Genomic DNA, 18629 nt, shown 5'->3' with positions numbered 1-18629 from the left:
AGTCATTATGCAGCAGATATTCAGGGGCATGCTGCTGATTTACAGACCCAGCAGCTGCAGCACCAGCCAACTGCAACCTAGAGGGATGGAGACACTGAGCATGGCTGGCAGAGAGGTCTGGAGAAGACCTCCAAACCCAGCCCTTCAACAGCCAAAGAGAATGAATTCATCACGACCAGGTCTGAAGCCAGGCAGAGCCAGCCAATGCATTGTGTGTGCAATACTGAGCAACCATCACACAACACTGACAGAAACAGAGAGGTCCAAAGAAACAGAGAGGTCCAAAGGTTAAGGCGTGAGATTCAAGTTTGGATCAGCAGACTTTGTTAAGTTTGGGTCCTGGATTACCCAAACCTCACTTTGCTGCTCGTGGTAAGTCTCAGCCACAACAGGCTTGTTAATGTGATGCTCGTGTCCCCTCCCTCTGCAGCAGTCTGGATTTTTAAAAAAGTCCAAGCAATGTTGCTGTGGGTGGGTTATTTAAACGCATCACTGTCACAGCACAGACCTGCTGCAAATAAGACTGAAGATGTACAGATTACAGCTCTCCGTACTGAAAAGGGAGGAATCTCCCTCTTTTGGTTCTGGAGCGACAAAGGGACACTGCACAGGGACTCATCCTGCCTGTCTTGCAAGTGTCACAGCATGGACACAGAAGACATGCTCCTTCAACTCCAAGTAGCCTCCACGCAGGTTCATATATCCCACCCCCAAGGAACACATGGCATAGCAGATCAAGGAAATAGTAACTCTACCCTGCAACCAGGAGCCCACAGCAATTAAGTGACTTGCTGACAGTCACACAGGAAACATGGTAAAGCTGGGGATTTCTGCTCCCCCACATACGAGCTTTTGCCAGAAGACTATGCTTCTCATCAATGGCTGTGGTTGATTATGCGGGAACAGGAGCACAATGCCTACTCCATCACCTCCGTCACAGCCTCCAGTATCTGCCGACAGACCTGCACAATCAGCAGAAGCAGGGGGGTTTCCTTCCAGAGCTTCCTTGGGAGCCCACAGCAACGACAACGTGCAGGATTTAGGTGGGCTCGCAGCCAGCATCCACAGGCACACTAGGGCTGAAAAGAAACCACAGAAAAGCGAGACACCAAGCCTGTGTGAGATGTGGCTCCACCTCAACACTGAAGCCTGACAAGCTGATTAACAAATAAGCAAAGCCTCAGAGAGCAGCAGAGCGGTTGAGGTCCCTCTGATAATGCCTAAAGGTTAGGTGTACCTGTGTCTTCTTGAAATACCTCAAGTCGTCCCCAGTCCCTCAGGACATCCCTGGTAGAGGCAATGAGTAGATCCAGATCTGGCCTTGGCAGTGCACTTGATGTGGCCCAGAGACCCTGCCCCACCTCTTTGACTCAACTTAGGTGTTCCTCTACACAGATCAACAATTGATGGAGAAAAGGGCAATGCAGGGCTCTTACTTGGACCAGCATGACAGCACTGGCAAGCGCTCCCTCCAGTCACGTTAACCAGATTTGCTTGTTTGAAAGAGGTACAGATAAGAAGCACGCCATGCCCTCAGCTTTAGGGATGACAACTCGCTGTGGAAAAGGGAGTCAGAGTGTTCATGAAGTGAATGGACAAAAAGATGCATGGGAGCTTGGACACAAGCTCACAACTGCAAACAGAAAGAAGAAAACCTTTGAGTCTTTAGAGAGCGAATGTCTTCAGTAGGAGGAGAAGTCAGCCAGAGACCATCACCTGCCCACAGTTGGTAACACGCTGGCAGGTACCTGGTGACCAGACACAGCTAGTGCTTACAACACCCACAGACAGGATTTCACCCTGTTCCTCAGCACCTGGTTTCTCCTGAGAGTACCCGAAGAAAGAGACCATGCAAAGTACAGCCCAAAACATCTGCAGCTGCATCACAGCTTGGGGAAAGTAAAACAGGGCAACGTGAGTCCACAGGTGCCCTTCTAGATGAAGGCATGGCAATGCACCTCCATCACAGATCAATCTCTGCATAGCAGACTCCCCAGGCAAACCCCACACAGCAGCAAGAAAAGGTCATGCACATTGGGGGGGAGGGACTTTTGAACTTTGAACTGTAATGCGCTGTAATTACTGTAATCTAACTTCATTAGGGCAGTGTAAGCAACAGCCGGGCATGGAGATATTGTAGGGGATTCTCACATAGCCCAAAGCCTTCTTTTACTCTTTTTAGTGGAAGCCATCTTTGGTCCCAGAGCAGGGTCTCCTCCTGCCAGATGTTCTGCAAACAAAAAAGGGGATTCCTACACCAAAATTTCCACTTTGGAGAATTTCTTTCTTTTTAACTCTGGTTGTTCCTGCTGTCCATACAACCAACACTCAAATCTTTATCTTCTGAAGCCTCGGACTTCCCTAACACCTTGCAGTAAAAAGCTATAAACATCACTGCTTTTTACCAGGCTTGTATATACAGCTTCCCATTTTCTTTCCCAGTGTCCAGCCATCTACCACTAGCCTCTCAGACTTTCTGATCCTGCTGCCCAAGCACAACTCTGCAATGCTGGAGATTTATTCCTGACTTTATAAGGCTCATGCAAATAGTTCTGTATTTGGCCCAAAAAACACCATAACCACAAAAGGCAAACTTAGAGTTTCAAAGCTGATTTCTCCTGACAGCCCTAAGCTACTGTGTGTGTAGTATGGACAAGGTGTAAGATTTTTTTTTAGTTTCCCAAAAGGGAGAGGACAGCCCAAGCTGAGGAGTCAGAACCAAATGTGCAATTCCCAAAACTGTGATCTGACCTTGAAGGATCACCTTAAGGAAAGGGTAAAAAGTATCATCCCTGCAGTGAAGCTAGTAAAGCCAAGACAGTCAACACTGGTTGAGGATCTCACTTGGTCTATTTTAATTTTCAGCCTTAGCCCACTTGGGGCACTTGAGACATCTTGGAGCTGAGAGACATCCCTCTCAGCATCTTGAGACAGTAGCAAGGTAGACAGACATTTCCTGGGAAAGAAAGGTTAAAAATACACCTTCATTCAGCCAGGGAGGCACAGAGAGTGCCTACAGAGCAGCTATATGAAAGTCAGCAATCATAAAGCAGAAGAAGGAAGGAGGTGACAGAGTTGTTTCCTCCTCCCTGGAGATCTGGCTGCCATGAGGAATTGCACATGGCAATTGCTCGTGGGCGCCGACACAGAGAACTTGCTCCTGGGATCAGCAGCCGAGTGTCTTCCCAGAACCGTCTGCTAAGAGGCACAAAGCATCCCCTCCTTTCCCCTACCACTGGCTCCTAAGGACACGCAGAGCCTCCCTAAGGAGTTTCTGCAAGGGGGGTGACAAAAATAAGCCTGCACATGTTATATAGCAGTCTCTGGGTTCATCCATCCTAGTAGAGGTGCAGGCATCTGTTAGACAATGACTGGGGACCACAGCGGAGGAACTGCTGCAGCTAAGATCAAGCTGACTCACGGTTCTTTTGTTTTATTTATTTATTATATTTTAAACCAAAACCAAACAAAACCTGAACCTCCCTTCAGCCCACTGGGAAAAATCCAAGCATCTGCCTTCAATCCCCCAGCATATAATAATACAACTTTATTATTATAAGTAAAATTTATTATATTTTCTATATGCCATTAGATTGGGGGGGATGGGAAGATCTGTTACATGACCTACATCACTCTGCAAATCACCGATTGCTGGGAGTATTTCATGCTATCACCCTTTGCTATCAGCTCCCAGCAAACCAGTCCTGACCTTTTATTCTATTGGTTACCACTATGTTCAGCATCTGCCCTCGCAAACACCAGCAACGACACAAGAATTGAAGCTCTGATACTTAAGCCATGCTTTCTGGAAAGGGGGTTGAAAACTGGACCTCGGGGCACCAAAAACCTCATACAACCATCTCTCGGGCTATGGCAAATACCACTAAAGGGGCTTCAGGCAGGGCTGGTGGGACAGAGATGGGATGTGCATCAAAAGACTACAGTCTACATGGTTGCTCAGACTAGTGGCAACATCCCTTTTCCCACCTTCAGGTTTTTTTTGGTCTGCTAATATAAATATGAATTGTAACAGCTATGAAGTCACTGTTCAAGTGGTAGGAGCCTGGTCCTATGCATGGTCTAGGGTTCCTCTCTAATTCTGCTCACCCACACCCACAAAATTTGTCCGTGGTGCCTTTGCTGACCATTCCAGACTGCAAGAGTGTTTGAGTAATACTAAATGTCACAAGGCCATTTGGGTTCCCCCCCCATAGTTAGGAAAAAGCAAGCAAGAAAACAGGTGACGTCAAAGATGATCCAGTCTAATCAGATGATGCAAACTTCCTAGCTCTTGTCACGACACGATCTGTCTTGTGAGCTTCGAGTTGGACTCAGAAATTACTCATAAGCTATGGAAGTGATCCCTCTGAGAACACAGTCACTAGGAACAGCTACAGAAAGTCCTCACTTTTGAACAAGCAGCTATTTCAGAGTTTTGGTGTTTGTTTTTTTTTTTTTCTTAAAGGGAACAGAGAACCACCAAAGTATCTGCAGTCAGGGGCGCTACTTTATAGGTCCATTTCTCCTCAAATCCTTGGTAGGACAAAATTCTCCTTCCTTAGAAGAATAAATTCAGAGATTAAGCAGAGAGACAAGCCACTGGTGAGATTTCAGAAAGGGGTGATGTGCTGATAAAGCCCCCCTGCTTCATCTGACAGCAGCAGAGCTCACCAGTGCTGTTTCTCAGGGCTCCTAAGGCACGCACAGCAGTTTCTCACTCTTGGACTTCATTCACACCTAACTGTAAACAAACTGCTGCTTGATTTCCCCCTTAAATCCTCTTATTTGCAGAAAGCAACTCCCTGAGGACCATGTGTGTCCCTACAATGAACCTTCAAGGCCATGGCACGGTGTAGTGGGTACAGTTCCTACATAGCTCTCATTGTTCCCACACAGGAACTTTAACTGAAAAAATTAAATTAAAAGAATCAAATGTTTGCAAAAAGCTTTTTTAAAACCAGAAGAAGCTCATGGAAGCCAACAGAAAAAGCCACCAGCTCACATGTCAAACCAGCCAACTTTAAACTGAAACACTACTTAAGCAAAAAGAGATGCTGCAGTGTTTTGTAGGGAGTGAGTATATTAACACAAGAGGAAAATTCATACTCCAACAGCAAGGAAAGCATTGAGCTCTGAAAGCTGGAGCTTGTCAACTTATCCTCAAAGTCCATCCTTAAAAACTTGGGGTAAAGGTTGTTTCATTCCAAATTAATTCCCTCCATCAGAGGCTGAGCAGGGTCTAGGATCTGGACTCAAACTCCTACTAATCACAAATATTTCATTACCTCATATAACAATTTTTGCCTTTCACCTGCATACCTAAGATAGGACAGAGAGGGTGTAAGACCTGCATTGAAGAAAAGTGTATTTGAAGTTAGTATTTCTTACCCAAATGGAGATCTACCATAAAAAAGCTGTTCCAAGTGGTGGCTGCCATTCCACAGGCTTCATTTGCCCTTACTTCCACATATTTTTTATCAAACTCAGGACATACTATGTCAACTCAAACAGGAAATCTGACTTAAGCTAACAGTCAAAACCCTGATCAGATACAAAAATTAATGTAGTTGGCCTTTCCCCACCCCACCCCCAAAAGACTTCCAGATGGCTGCAAGGTCTGAAGACACCAATGTGATCGGCTGAGATCACTGTGAAACACACAGCCGATGGCCCAGGTTGAGTTTTATAGGGTGACAACTCCTCCACGCCACTTTAAGCAAGTGCTTCTTTTATTCTCAGCACCAAAGGAATCGCTGATCTTGAAGAGCACAAAAAAAAAAGCAAGTTCAGTGAGTACTCTGGAAAACATGATAAACCACAGACTTCACCAGGTTTACTCAAAGTTTGGCTGCTGTACCTAAAGATGAAGTGTGTTCTCCAGGTCTAAACTAGATACCTTTTTCTGAACCTGTACTAAAATGGAGGGAATTTACCCTCTAAAGGAGCCAATTTTCATCCAGTAGCTCAGGAGACAACGTGTATGAGCAACGTGCATCTCCATGAGCTGTGCCGGTACCTGGCACAGCTGTGACAAGCACACTTCATACAGCCCTCTTGAGATAATGCTGCCTTAGCTGAACAAGGCAGAGAAAAGCTATTTATTTGCAATGCACCAGGTTCAGATTTCTTTTACAACATCCTGAGGTGTGAACGTTGCTGCTCTTGCATGATCTGGGCGACGATATGAAGGAGCAAGGTGGGTCTAGCATCTCCCAGCCACTGCCGAGCAAGTGTGGGAAAGCACCAGGGAAGAAGGACCATGCTGCTCAGCTGGACTGGCATCCACTTTGACCAGACCCAGCTCGCAGGCTGGGAACCCACAGCACTACATATTGTCTGTGCCTTGCCCGCAGCAGCTGCAACACCAGCGGACAAAAGCTCCCACAACCTCTCTGAAGCTGTGACACGTTGCTTCTTAAGGAAAAAATGACAACATGCTTGTTTCAAAGTAGCCAGCTGGTAAGGAACAACAACAAGGAGAGGGGAAAAAAAAGCCACCTAGCACCACTTCCCCTTCTTTCTCTCACACAGAGTTGAGAAGCTTATATTAATTGCAAAGCATGAGAATCTGAACAAACACCCTCCTTGGGCAACCGGGGCCAAACCCAGGAAAACATTTGCATCTATGGGACATGCGAGTTGTGCAACCAGCAAAATATCAAGCCAGATAAGGCAGGGACCTTTCACTAGGCTCTACAGAGACACGCTCGCAACTCCACAATGCTGACTCAGGCTAAGACAAGTTGCTTTAATTTTCTCTCCCTCGCTTTAGCCTTCACAGGGGAAATAATACCAGCCAACTTCATACCCAGTTTGAAGCCACTAGACGGTATTTGTAGACCTGAATCAGAAACCAAAGCAGTCTTTGGTGGAATACAGGAGGGAACTGGGGTTCCCTGCAACAGGAGTCATCTTCCCACCCTAAAGGTAAAACCTTAAGGAAGTTCTTGGTGCAACAAGGTTAGCTCTGCCCTGGACACGATATGCAACTTTATCGTATTACACGATTTCCCATGTCTAAGGCTCGATGTAGCCTTGTCTGCCTAGATTTAGTTACACATATGTTATTAGGGAATTAGGGAAATTAGTTAGGAAGGTCATATAGTTACAAAACCTTCATGAAAGAGATGATGGATCCTGGTTTCTCCCACCAGCTTTCAAAGACCCATACACGTGCCTGTTCAACCAGGAGAGCAAACAGCTGAGCGACGCTGCTGCACATCTCCCAGAGACCTATGAACCATCTCCTGTTGACAAGGCAGTGAGCGTACTGTCAGTGGCAAAAATTAACAAGTAAAAAGCACTGTTTTGCCGGAGCACATCCAACCAGCAGCAGGCTGATCACAGCAAAAAGCCAGTACTAGCACAATGCCGCTCCTGCGGATGGGGCTCAGGGTTTTGCATGTGAATAACAGAACACAGCAAGGCACTGCAGGTATCATTTTGCAAACCAAAACTCTCCCTTTCTGACTTCTAACATCTCTCCCTTTCTGACTTGTTTTTGCTGAGTGGCAGGAGTAACAGAAGGAATTACCTTGGGTGAGCAGGCAAAATGGGCAGGCGCACACTTGCTGTTCGGTGCTACTGACAATGCACTGGTTGACCAGGCAAGTGGCTACATGCAGCAGAAATGCTGAGAAGGTGCAAGGACCCAATGCTGCGCCAGATGCCTCTCTGCTGGGACACTCTTCAAACACGGATGCTAGTTATTGTACCAAAGTTCAGAGGGGAAGGACAACAAGGGAAGTTTCAGAGCAAAATGTATGCTGTGGGTTTTAACTATGATATACCTGATATACCTTCCTTCCTGAATTAAAAGCCTCCTGAAGGTTTTCATATGCTCTCCCCCTTGCCCTCTCTGTCCCCTAGAAGCACAACTTGGAAAGTAGAAAAGCTTGTGGTGGTCACATGTAGCCAGGAAAGAGAGCAGGGAGAGATCAGATGTATTGTGAAGTGAGGAAAATACGCTATATAATGGAATATAAGGTATATTTTTGCCTTTTCTGTAGCATGGTATGTGTGCTTCCCACCTAGGGTCAGCCAGAAATTTTTCCCCTAATGAAGTCCTTGCTACTGCAAAATTTGAAGCAACTGTAGTGCACGCACTAGACTTCCAGAGACTCTCCAGAGCTTACCACCATTTTATGGGTGTCTGAACTGATGGGAATTATAGCATGAGTTTCAGTAACAAACAAAAAGTGGGGTATAAAACTGGTTTTCTTCAGGTTCCTAGGATTTAATGCTGACTACACAGGCATGAGATGGAGGGTAAAGAGCCTGGCACAGCACCCTCCCCTGCTGAGCAGGCTCACAACCAGCTGCCAGCACGGGGACTTGAAGGCTGAGTTCAAGCTCTGCAGGCTCTTGCTGCGGACAGGTTTTTCACTCCCAAAATGCCTGGTGCATCACATTTCTGCCACCGGGCTAATTCTTCCCCAGCAAAAGACATGATGGAACAAGTGCTCCAAATCAAAGGGGAAACTCAGCCAGTCAAGAAAATTCTCCCCAGGCTATCAGGCTTTATTCCTTCCAGTTGGCTCAGCTTTGTTTTTCCAGTTCTTTCTGGAAACAGCTCTGGAGACAGCTCAGCTTTCTGGAGACAGCTCTGCATCTCCTCCAACCTGCTCCCTGGGGACCACACCAGGGTCTTCAGAGCAACTGTGAAGGTTCAGCTTAAATGGGATACAAAATTACAGAAACTGGCTCCATCACCCCCAAAGCCCCGTTGCAGCATTTAATAGCGCTTCAGTGTTAGGAGAAATCTTTTTCCCCTAACAGAAAGGGTTTTACCCACCAAGCTTGGAACACCCAGATGTGCAGCCCTTGTAGAGGCACCACAGGGCTCCTGCTGCTATCATCTGTTAATCCACAATCTGAAGTCCCCATGCCCTTGTCTCAGCTCCAAATTCAGAGGTCTCATGTCTTTCCCCCTGCAATACAACAGGACTGCTGTTCGGGCACACACACAAAGTCAGGAGGTCCTGAGAAGTATCTGAGTAATCCCTGACCTATGCTAACAGCTGCTTGGCCTCAGGATGAAAGGATGAAACAGGGACACAACTGCCCCATTCCTACCTATGCTTTCTGCCTTCACTTGGTTAAAATGCCTCTTGGTCCAGAGCTGGGACAGGCTTGGAGTTCTGTCCTAGCACCATTGCTAGGAGCACCTCTGAGAGGTGTTTAACTCTGTCTTCCAGTCACTGTCTGGATGACGTCCCTCCAGCTCTTGGCCAGCAAGGAACCAAAACGAAGGATAGCTTCTTGAGCAAAGGAAGAGGCATAGGTTAACCAAATGAGACAGCATGTAGCTAAGACATGGACAGACTACATTTAACACTGTCTTGCTCTCCTTTTGTGCTACCCCAACCTGCTCAATGTAGCTAGTCAAGGTGGGATTCATCTCACCTACAACACAGACATCTCTATGAGAGCTCATCATCCGGAGCCTCTTTATCATCAATGAAAAGAGACAGGCACAATCTGACCTGTTTCAGCTATCTATCTGCATTAGGATGAGTTGAAAGTGCTCATTTCCTCTGCTGCCTATATAGGGAGGCTGAGAGTAAGTGGCTGGGATGTTAGATGTCAACATGTGGACAGGTGAATTGCACCCTGGCGTTCCCCATCTTGCACTTCGCTTGTAAGCTTTTCAGAGAGGGACTATCTCACACTGCACCTAACATGAAAGCACTTGCAGTCCCCAAGGCCTGAAGGTAACACTACGCTTCAACTGGTAGATGAGAAACCCATGCTCTGAAGTATCTACCACTGAGAAAACTTCACAGTATTTTCCCTGTAACAATATTTCAAGTGGATCCAAGTCATTTTGGGGGCTGGCTGAAGAGAAGGCAGAGCTGCAGGTCTTGACCTGCCTCTGTCAGCAGGAGAAAAAAGGGAAACATCCCAGGCACCAAACACTTTGTGCCATGAGAACAGCATTGCCCAGAGAGCCTGCAAGGCCCACCTCATGCCCATCAAGAGATGGGCCAGGACAGGCAGGGAGGGACGCACGCATGCACACAGCAGGGCTGGGGCAATGACATGGGAGGGGAAAGGATAGAGCACCCAGACTGCACATTTCCTCTAGCGGAGAGACTTGGGATTTACAGACCAACCTTGAGGAGTCTTCTCTTTTTCATGACTTCTGATATACGATCATTTGGGGCAGGCAACACTGGAGCTTAATGCAGACAAATGCGAAATAATGAGTCTAGGGGCAGGAAGCCAAAGTAGACGGCACATGTTAAATGGAGCTGTCATGCTGCTAGGCTGGCCAGGGAGAGATTGAGGAGTTATTCTAAGATTTGTGAAGCCATCAGCCCTCGTGCTACAGAAAATAAGAAAATTAAGCTCAGACAGGGATTGCAGGCAGAATAACTTCCCTGACAACAGGATGAATGAGGAATAAGTTGTTACAAAAGGCACTCAAATCAAATGGGGAGAAAAAAGAAATCATGGAAGAGACTGCATGACATTTACACACAGTGGGACTGAACTGAAAGGTTCAGAAGAAAACAAGAAGTTCAAATTAGCTCCCTGAAAGGGTGATTTACTCGTGGCAGAGCTTTCTCATCCACCCCAGCGTACAATTGTCACCAAGTTTGCAGGCTCCTGCCTCAGATTTTAAACGTTATCTCTTTGTGTCCTAATCCCAACAGGTACTTGCTCCCATTGCCCCTGCAGAGCAAGACATGCTGAGAAACTGTGACTGGTCCACCTCCACACATTGGCTGCCAGTCATGTCCCAGTTCCATAGCATGAGCTGTTTGATTATTTTGATCTGTTTGTTGGTGGTGGGTTTGGTTGGGTTTTCTTCTTTGCTTTTTCTCCTCCCCTGGGATTTATTCTGAAGTTGCTCTAAGCTGTAAATTGAATAAACTCATTCTAGATGCAGACTTTGAAAAAAAGGACATGAAAACCTGAACTGACCTGAAAGATGCTGTACTGCCTGCCAGCCCATGGTCACTGCAGTCAACATAGTTCAACCAACTTCAGCAGAATTTGAACAAGACCTCGTAACCCTGTCACAATGCAATTGCAGGGCTTGCCAAAAACCATGTACTTAAAAAAAGCCCAGCCCTCTGCTAGGCACTCAGCTTCCCACCTCTTCACAATGAGCACACTTCAGACAACGCTCTTCTTGAGGACCCGGGCTACAAACACAACTCCATACCTCTTTCTTTTCAAATTGTACGTCTTCCTCTAAAACTGGGGCAGGCTTTCCCTTGCCTTCTCAAGTGTGTCCTGCAATTGCCTTGTTTTCTCTTTAAAAATAGTAGAGATTGCAGGCCAGCTCTACACAGCTAAATTTGCACCCATGGATTGGTGACTACAATATCCAGCTAGCTGCCCTGGGCCTTTAGAAGTCCCCAACCAGGGACTAGAAGGTATAGAGACTTGTACCTTACGTGCTGTAATCTTCCACCTTTTCTTCTGCATCCATTTCATCTCTAAAGCTGGCCAGTACCAGAGGGTCTTCCCTACCATCTGCTTGGGAGAATCACCACCAAAACCTCCCTTGCTGCCGCAGCAAGGACATGTCCAAGGACTCAGCAACAACTGCCCTGTTCAGAAGATGTGAACAGGCTACAGCTCCATTACGGTCAAAGGAGGAAGATGATCAACCTAAATTCCAGGAATTATACTTCTGCATGGACATCTTCCATTGCCGGTTTCATCTGAGCAGCCTCCCTTTACTCACCTTCCATCCTGAGCGGGTTTATCATCCACTCCACGGTTGCTCTGAATTACCCCAGAGGTGACCGTATTTCAGCAACAAATTAAACTGTCACAATACATTCCTTTCTACACTGTTTTTTTAAAATATGTGAGCCCTGGCTGCCAGAGAATTGTTTTGGAAAGATTAGATTAGGTGCCTTGGAAACCGTTTTGAGAAAAAGTAAAGGGTTTTTTCACTTCTCAAAGAAATCTACCTTTTTTTCCCTGGGAAGTTTATTTATCCTCAAAGACTTGGTCAATTAACTGCATCTTGTTTTTTAGATCTTTCCACAAAAAGTGCCTCGGCGCGAGTGACCAAAAGGGAGATGGCTCGTTTTTGCAATCATCTGCCACCACCACAAATCAAGATCCTAAAGCCCTCTGGTTTTCAAATCAATCCTCATCCAGAGGGCTACAACATCTCTTTTCAATTGCCCAAATTTTCTTACTGTTTTTCCAACCCATAACAAGCCAAGACACTCAGTTTTACCATAGGATATCTACCCATTTCTGCAGACACAAGCCCCACTTACAGCCTGGAAGACTTACATGGAAAGGACTGCTATTCCAGCCCTCTGCTCACATCACTTTTAAGACCGGATACCTAAAATATTAAAACAACAGACAAGACAACCTTGCTTGAAATGATAAAAGGAAACAAAATCCCACCTTTTCAGGGTTCATTGTGATGAGAAAGCATTTCGCTCATCAGAAAATCAGATTAGCAACACACCAACAGTTGGGTGCTGAATCTTTTGATGCTCATCAGTTACCAAAGGAAGGGGGAAGCTGATCTTGCAGTCAAAGCACCAGACTAGGACAGCAATTTCTGTTCTCAACTCTTCTCCAGGCTCCTCCCATTAACATGGATTTCCATTCCTCAGTTCCCCAGCTGTAAAACAAGAGGTCGTAATAACACCTCTCCTTTCCCTGCCCTGGCAGAGACTTGGGGTAGGGACATGTTACCCACAAGCAGTAAGAGTGATCATATCTACCAGCAAAATGCTAGGAAGGAGGAAGAAGAAAGAGAAACTCATGGATTAACTCATTTTCCACAGCCAGCACTTGGCACTTGGAGTGCAGTTTTTCACTTTCTAGCAGATATGAGGAGCAGCCAGGCCTGGACACTTCACAGGTTGGAAGAGGATGGCTGCTTGGGACATACCCCACAGAAGAGGAGGAACAGCAAAGGTGTAAACTGATGTGGAGGAAGTATTCTCTCTTACCTGTACAGATTAATGTGTTCATTGTGGAAGGAATGTGGAGCAGAGGACATTTCATCTGGCCCTTGATAATCAGGTGCAGTAGTTGTGGGGACCAGATGACTAATTATTAAGCAAATGTTATTCAGGGTCTGAAAGTCCTAGCTTTCCTCCTTGCAGGACAACTGCCCAAATTCTTGCCTGGGATGGCAGATAGGAAATGATCTCAGGAAGAAAACCATGACAGTAGTTGCTGCCATTGGACAAGAAAGGCTATTTTCCTCCTATTTGTATACTCCTTGTGCCTGCTACAAAATAGGAAGAGAACTGCTCTCACATCACTGAGGCATTGCCTTGTTAGACCCACACCGAAGGGCTGCTGACATGGTCTGCCCCATGACAGGAGGACTGAGGTGGGCTTATGATGACACTCCACCTAGGATCAGCCCTAAGATCCTGTGGTTTGTGGTGGTAGCAAACAAATCTCTTGGAGGCCAAAGTTAAGCTGCAGTGGTATGCCCACAAAAAGCACTTTGCTGCAGCTCTAAATAACCACTGAGTGATGTAAAAAACTTGTGTGCTCCAAAGCACTCTCCATCCTCAGCCACCTATCACAAGTCAGCATGGCCAGCAAGGAAACAGCAACATTTACAAGGCAGACAGCTGGTGGACCTCCCAGTCCCACATCAACTGATTATCTCTATCAGTGCGATGGCTCAACAGCCCCATGCAGATCATCATCTGCACATCAAATCCAGGCTGCACTCTACACAGCCCTACCTCCCTGCACAGTCTACAGCTCTATCTTCTTGTTTTCCTTGAGTCTTGGTCAACATTATCAGAATTTGTGGAATGACTTCGGTTTCTGAATGACCAACTGAGATACATAAAGGGACAGTATTTTCAGAAGACAATGCTTTTCACACTTGAAAACATCTCTAGGTGTCTGACGTCTTTAGCCACTGATCCTTCGATACTGGGTGTATTGCAGGGATGAGAACACAGAACTGATCTAGCAGTGGACAACATGTGTATGTTGACTTTGCCAGCCAATCTCAGAAATATGTCCTGATATTGCCTCTGCAGTGGCTTTCTGGGATGAATACTGAGGCTTTCGTCCCTTCTGCACAAGGAACCGCAGTACAATTGTACCAACTGTACCAGATGCATCTTGCACAGGGATCAGTCAAGAGATTTCCACCCTCATCCATCCACCTCCCTGCTCTGCCACAGGCCTGCTGAGACCCTGCATATGCCCCTGTGACTGAGCCACACCAGCATGCAGCCTCCTTGCTTCTGTGAAAAAACAGGAGCAGAAGCACTTTTCCAGATCTAGGTCTGACTCTCTCACACCTCTGTTTCCCACCTTCACAGTGGTCATTTCTTTCCAGCACATGTGTGTTTTGAGAATGAATACCTTGATGTTTGGAAATTCACGGGGGCTGCCAGAATAGCCACAGAGTTGTCAGCTGCAACTGAGTACAGCAGGATGGAGGATGTACATCTGTACCCCTAGGAGGCGAGAAAGCAGATGTGACCCTCACAGACTGGAGTACAAGGCACAGCCATGATGTCGCCCAGCAGAATGATGAGGCAGAAAGCGGAGCAGGGATTTGCGCGTATTTCCTCACCCATCAGCAGCTATCCTGACTGCCAGGTGGGAGGTCACACCACCAACCAGCACAGCAATGTCCTCCCCCTGCCTAGCCCCTCAGCACTTATCCTCATACTCCCTCCCACATCAGCGGAGCAAGAAGCCAGCACATGCCTGTTGAAGCAGGTGAGGGAGCAGACCACTTGCCCAAGGCTGCCTGCACGGCAAGTGGGACAAGCCCTCCAGAAAAAGCTGGCTGGCCTCATATGACATCATACAAATCAGGAAAAGACCAGGGGAAACAAGACTGGGAGAAACCCTGCACGTCCAAGGTTATATTATAAGGTTATATATTCAGCCTCCACACACAAGCGGGGGAGGCAAAGGGTGCGCGTGCATGCACACACACAGGCAGGAGGCATCTCCTGCTCTCACCAGCGTTTGCTGGGTCTGCGTTCTACAAAGGAGAGAGTCATGCTGTTCATAGCAGGAGCCTAACACAGCGGGACCCAAAATGAGCCACTGCATCAACAGACCCAGATCCAAGGGGAAACAATGGAAAAGTTAGTTACAGGATTAGCACACATACAAGCCAGGGTCTGTCCTGTATTTACCTCCAAGAAATAACGATGTTTTATTTACTTATCATACTCAACTACTGTTTTATTTATTGATCATATCAACCAAAGCCTGGTTTCTCAAGCCCAGCCTTCTCCTTTTTCTGGAGGATGAATTCCACTCTCTCACTTAACACTAAGCTCCCTGACATCTCATTCTTGCTCCAGCAAAGCCAGCTGCAGGGAAGGAGCACAGATGCTATGGTCACTACAGAAATACAGGAGCTAGTGCCACACCAGAACTGCTCTGGCTGCTGCAGTGGCTAGCTAGGGTAGGACAAGGGATGAAATGCATCATTTGGAGACTCCAATTTCATACATTCAAGCTTATTCTATACACATGGTTTGGAGCAGACTGAACAGAGCTGGATGCAAGCCACAGAACTGCTGAAGACAGTGTGGAGCGTCAAGAGCAGACTCAACACCGATACTGGAGCAAGCCTACACAACGGCAGCCTGTTACCCCAACAAACCACTGATTAACAGAGCTCACTTCTCAGCAAGGCTCTAAACAAGATCCCAACTTGCCTGGGGCACAAGCACTTGCTAGCCAGACTCTCCTCTGGAGATTTTTCACCAGTCTGCTTTTCTCAGGGGAGATGATCCTGTGCACTCCTGCTGCCAGCCAGCCATGCTCTGATTCAGCCTGGACTGGCAGGATAGCCGATGCTCCACCTTACACAACAGCAGCCTCCATAATGCCTTTTTCCACCAATCTCCTCCTCACTTCTCTTCCTGCGGAGCCTTACCCAGTGAGAACAGGGCAGCCTGGAGCAGACCCCACTATATACACCTGCATCCCTCATTTTGCTCCTACTCTCTGGCTTTTTAGATCTCGCTCCTCTCCTTTTCCCAGTAAGAAGACATCCTCTTCATTTCATAGGCCACAGCTTCTCCCTCACGTCTGCTGTTCTCTCAAGCACACTAAACAAGCAGAAGACGTACAGGCATCTTCCCAGAGACAGTGCAGCAATGACTCTTTTTTGTATTCATCAAGTTATTGCTCCTACACACGCACATCTAAACTCAGCTCCACCAGCTCTTGAGTTTAACTTACACATGAGCAGTCTGATCTGTAATGGGTTTAGCTATGTAAAAGGAAAAATCCTCTTATAGTTTGGCCCACAGCACTGTATTATGCAAGTACCTGGGCTGCCACTGCCTCTGCGTTATCAGAGTGCCCCTCATCCAGGACATCCTACCCTTCTAGCAGATAGGCTAGATATCTGCTGGGTCGGTATCACTCCTGAAGAAGAGAGCCCGGTGAGATAAGCCAACCAGCTCAGCCAAGACCAGAGATGGGGTCAGGACTCCCGGGTTCATGGTCCTGCGCTTTAACCACAAAGTCACCTTTCAGCACAGAGATGAGCTGTTCCAAGAGCCCACGTTGCTGTCAGATGGGCACCATGGGCAGGTCATGCATTAAGACAGCAAGCACAGAAAGACTACTCCCTCTGTAGGCATTCAGGCCATTTTGCATCCACACAGCAATCTGTAAAGCCATATTCCAGCAGTGAGAAATTGATAATGAAGTTTTGCTTTTACTGAACCAGTCATTAAACAGTGCTGGTCTCATGTTAGAGAGAGACCAAGAAATAGGTGGCAACACACAGAATAAAACGGATCATCTTGAAGCATTTTCCTCTGGATATCTGTAATTACAAACCAAACATCATCAGTTTCCCTCTCTCGCTGCAGTAAATAATTAACGGCAAAAGAATATTTCTCTTGGCCTCATCCTCCCCAATCAATTTTGCTTCGCAACGACGTGCCACCTTGATTGCTTGCTGTGTCAGTGCACCCAAGTGTTATTCAAAACATTTCACAAGACATAGAGGAGCAGTAACTGTTAACTTCAGTATAGCAAAGACCTTTCCTTACAGGTACAAGAGGGCATCATCACATAACTCCCAGTACTTAAAGCAGACAGCTATGACATACACGGCTTAGCTCATTCACTGCAGCAACATCACTGCAACCATTAGCGGAGGCAAATCATGCACTCTGAGCACTCCCATCACACTTCTCTGGACTGCCTGAGCTTTGTTGCCAAGGCATAGCAAATTTCCTCCCCTGAAATACAGAGTCTTCTATTCCTATCATTGTTTTTGAGAATATCCCCCCCATAGATTTCATCCAGGGAAAAAAACAACACACCAACCAACTCTTCTCCATAACAGCACTTTCATTTTTAAAAGACTTTATTAAACTTAAATCTAGTATTCAAAGATTATTGTGACTGCTCAGTCATGCACGATAACCTGTTTGCCTCTTGCTACTTAACCCTCATCAACCTGACACTCATACAGACTCCAAAAGTAACAGGTAAACCAGAAAACCTTCAGAGCACTCATTCCTTTTGCCTTACTGAAAGATACCTCCTGGACACTGCCCCAGAGGGGAAGAAAGATGATGCCAGGAGGAAAGCAGGACTGCCCGGTGGGGAGGCTGAGCTTGGTCAGGCAGCAGATGGAAGCAGGCTACATACAGATACACAACCAATGAACAATGCAAGGTCTGCCATTTGATCCTGGTTGTTTTCTTAGGATACAAAGTCAAATTCACTTTTAAAAAAGGCATAAGAAGAGCACAAGCAAAAACGAGAGCTGGGAAAAACCTCCAGAATTGCAGAACACCCTTCCTGCAACATCCAGAAAACCCAGGGAGAGGCAGAGAAGCATTACCACCGAGCAAACATCTTCATACTCACACGCAGTTTGGGTTTAGTTTTACATTTTTATGGGTTTAAACACATACCATGTTTAGTTGAGGTGGCTATGAAGTGTTCAATAAAAATCTCTACCAGGAAGGTGGAGAAAAAGGAAAATTGGCTAATTTAGACTCAAAAAGCATAGAAAGAAAGGTTGAAGAAAGAGGCAGAAGAAGGAATGAAAGGAAAACCATGACACAAGAGTTAAAGAATAATACAGGGAAGGGAAAAATTAAATGAAACAGATACTGAGGACAGTTCAGGAAAAGATAAACCATGAAAAAGTGGAATGAAAACTGGAAGAGAAAGGTAAGAGAAAGAGGAATGAGCCATGGCAGAGCAGTTGAATGGCAGTTGGCAAATAGATAATTTGTTTAATCTCATCCATATTTATCAAATAATTTGTTTGATTAATACTCTTTTGTGGGCTTCAACCAGCTATAGAGCTGATCATATATCATTTCATAAATATATTATTAGATTAATACAGGTAAAATTCAAATATGTTGAACATTTTTATCTGCTGCTTAATAAGCTCTGGTTGTAAGTTAACAAAAATGTTAAAATAGAAAGCTGATAATAAATTACAATTAGATAAAGAGTGCTCGGACCACAATCATTTTGCGTTTCCTAGACTGACAAAAAGTACAGCAGCATAACATATCTTGAAAGACTGGAGAAGAGACGTTTCTACCTCTTCATCACCCTCCCACAAGGAACCCCTCTCTACAGGCAGTACTTTTTGTCTTGGGTTTTATTTTGTTGAATCTTTCCCCCATATTCAACTT

General features: G+C 46.1%; 1 protein-coding gene across 2 annotated transcripts in view; it reads right to left on the bottom strand.

Annotated features, from left to right (window-relative positions):
- The window catches only part of HRAS (HRas proto-oncogene, GTPase), a 43242-nt gene that overhangs the window by 21615 nt on the left and 2998 nt on the right, over positions 1-18629 (bottom strand). The window lies entirely within an intron of this gene.

The sequence above is a fragment of the Ciconia boyciana genome, chromosome 6 (assembly GCF_034638445.1).
Source record: "Ciconia boyciana chromosome 6, ASM3463844v1, whole genome shotgun sequence".
In the NCBI taxonomy this organism is placed as follows: Eukaryota; Metazoa; Chordata; class Aves; order Ciconiiformes; family Ciconiidae; genus Ciconia; species Ciconia boyciana.
This window is presented reverse-complemented; position numbering and strand designations above follow the sequence as displayed.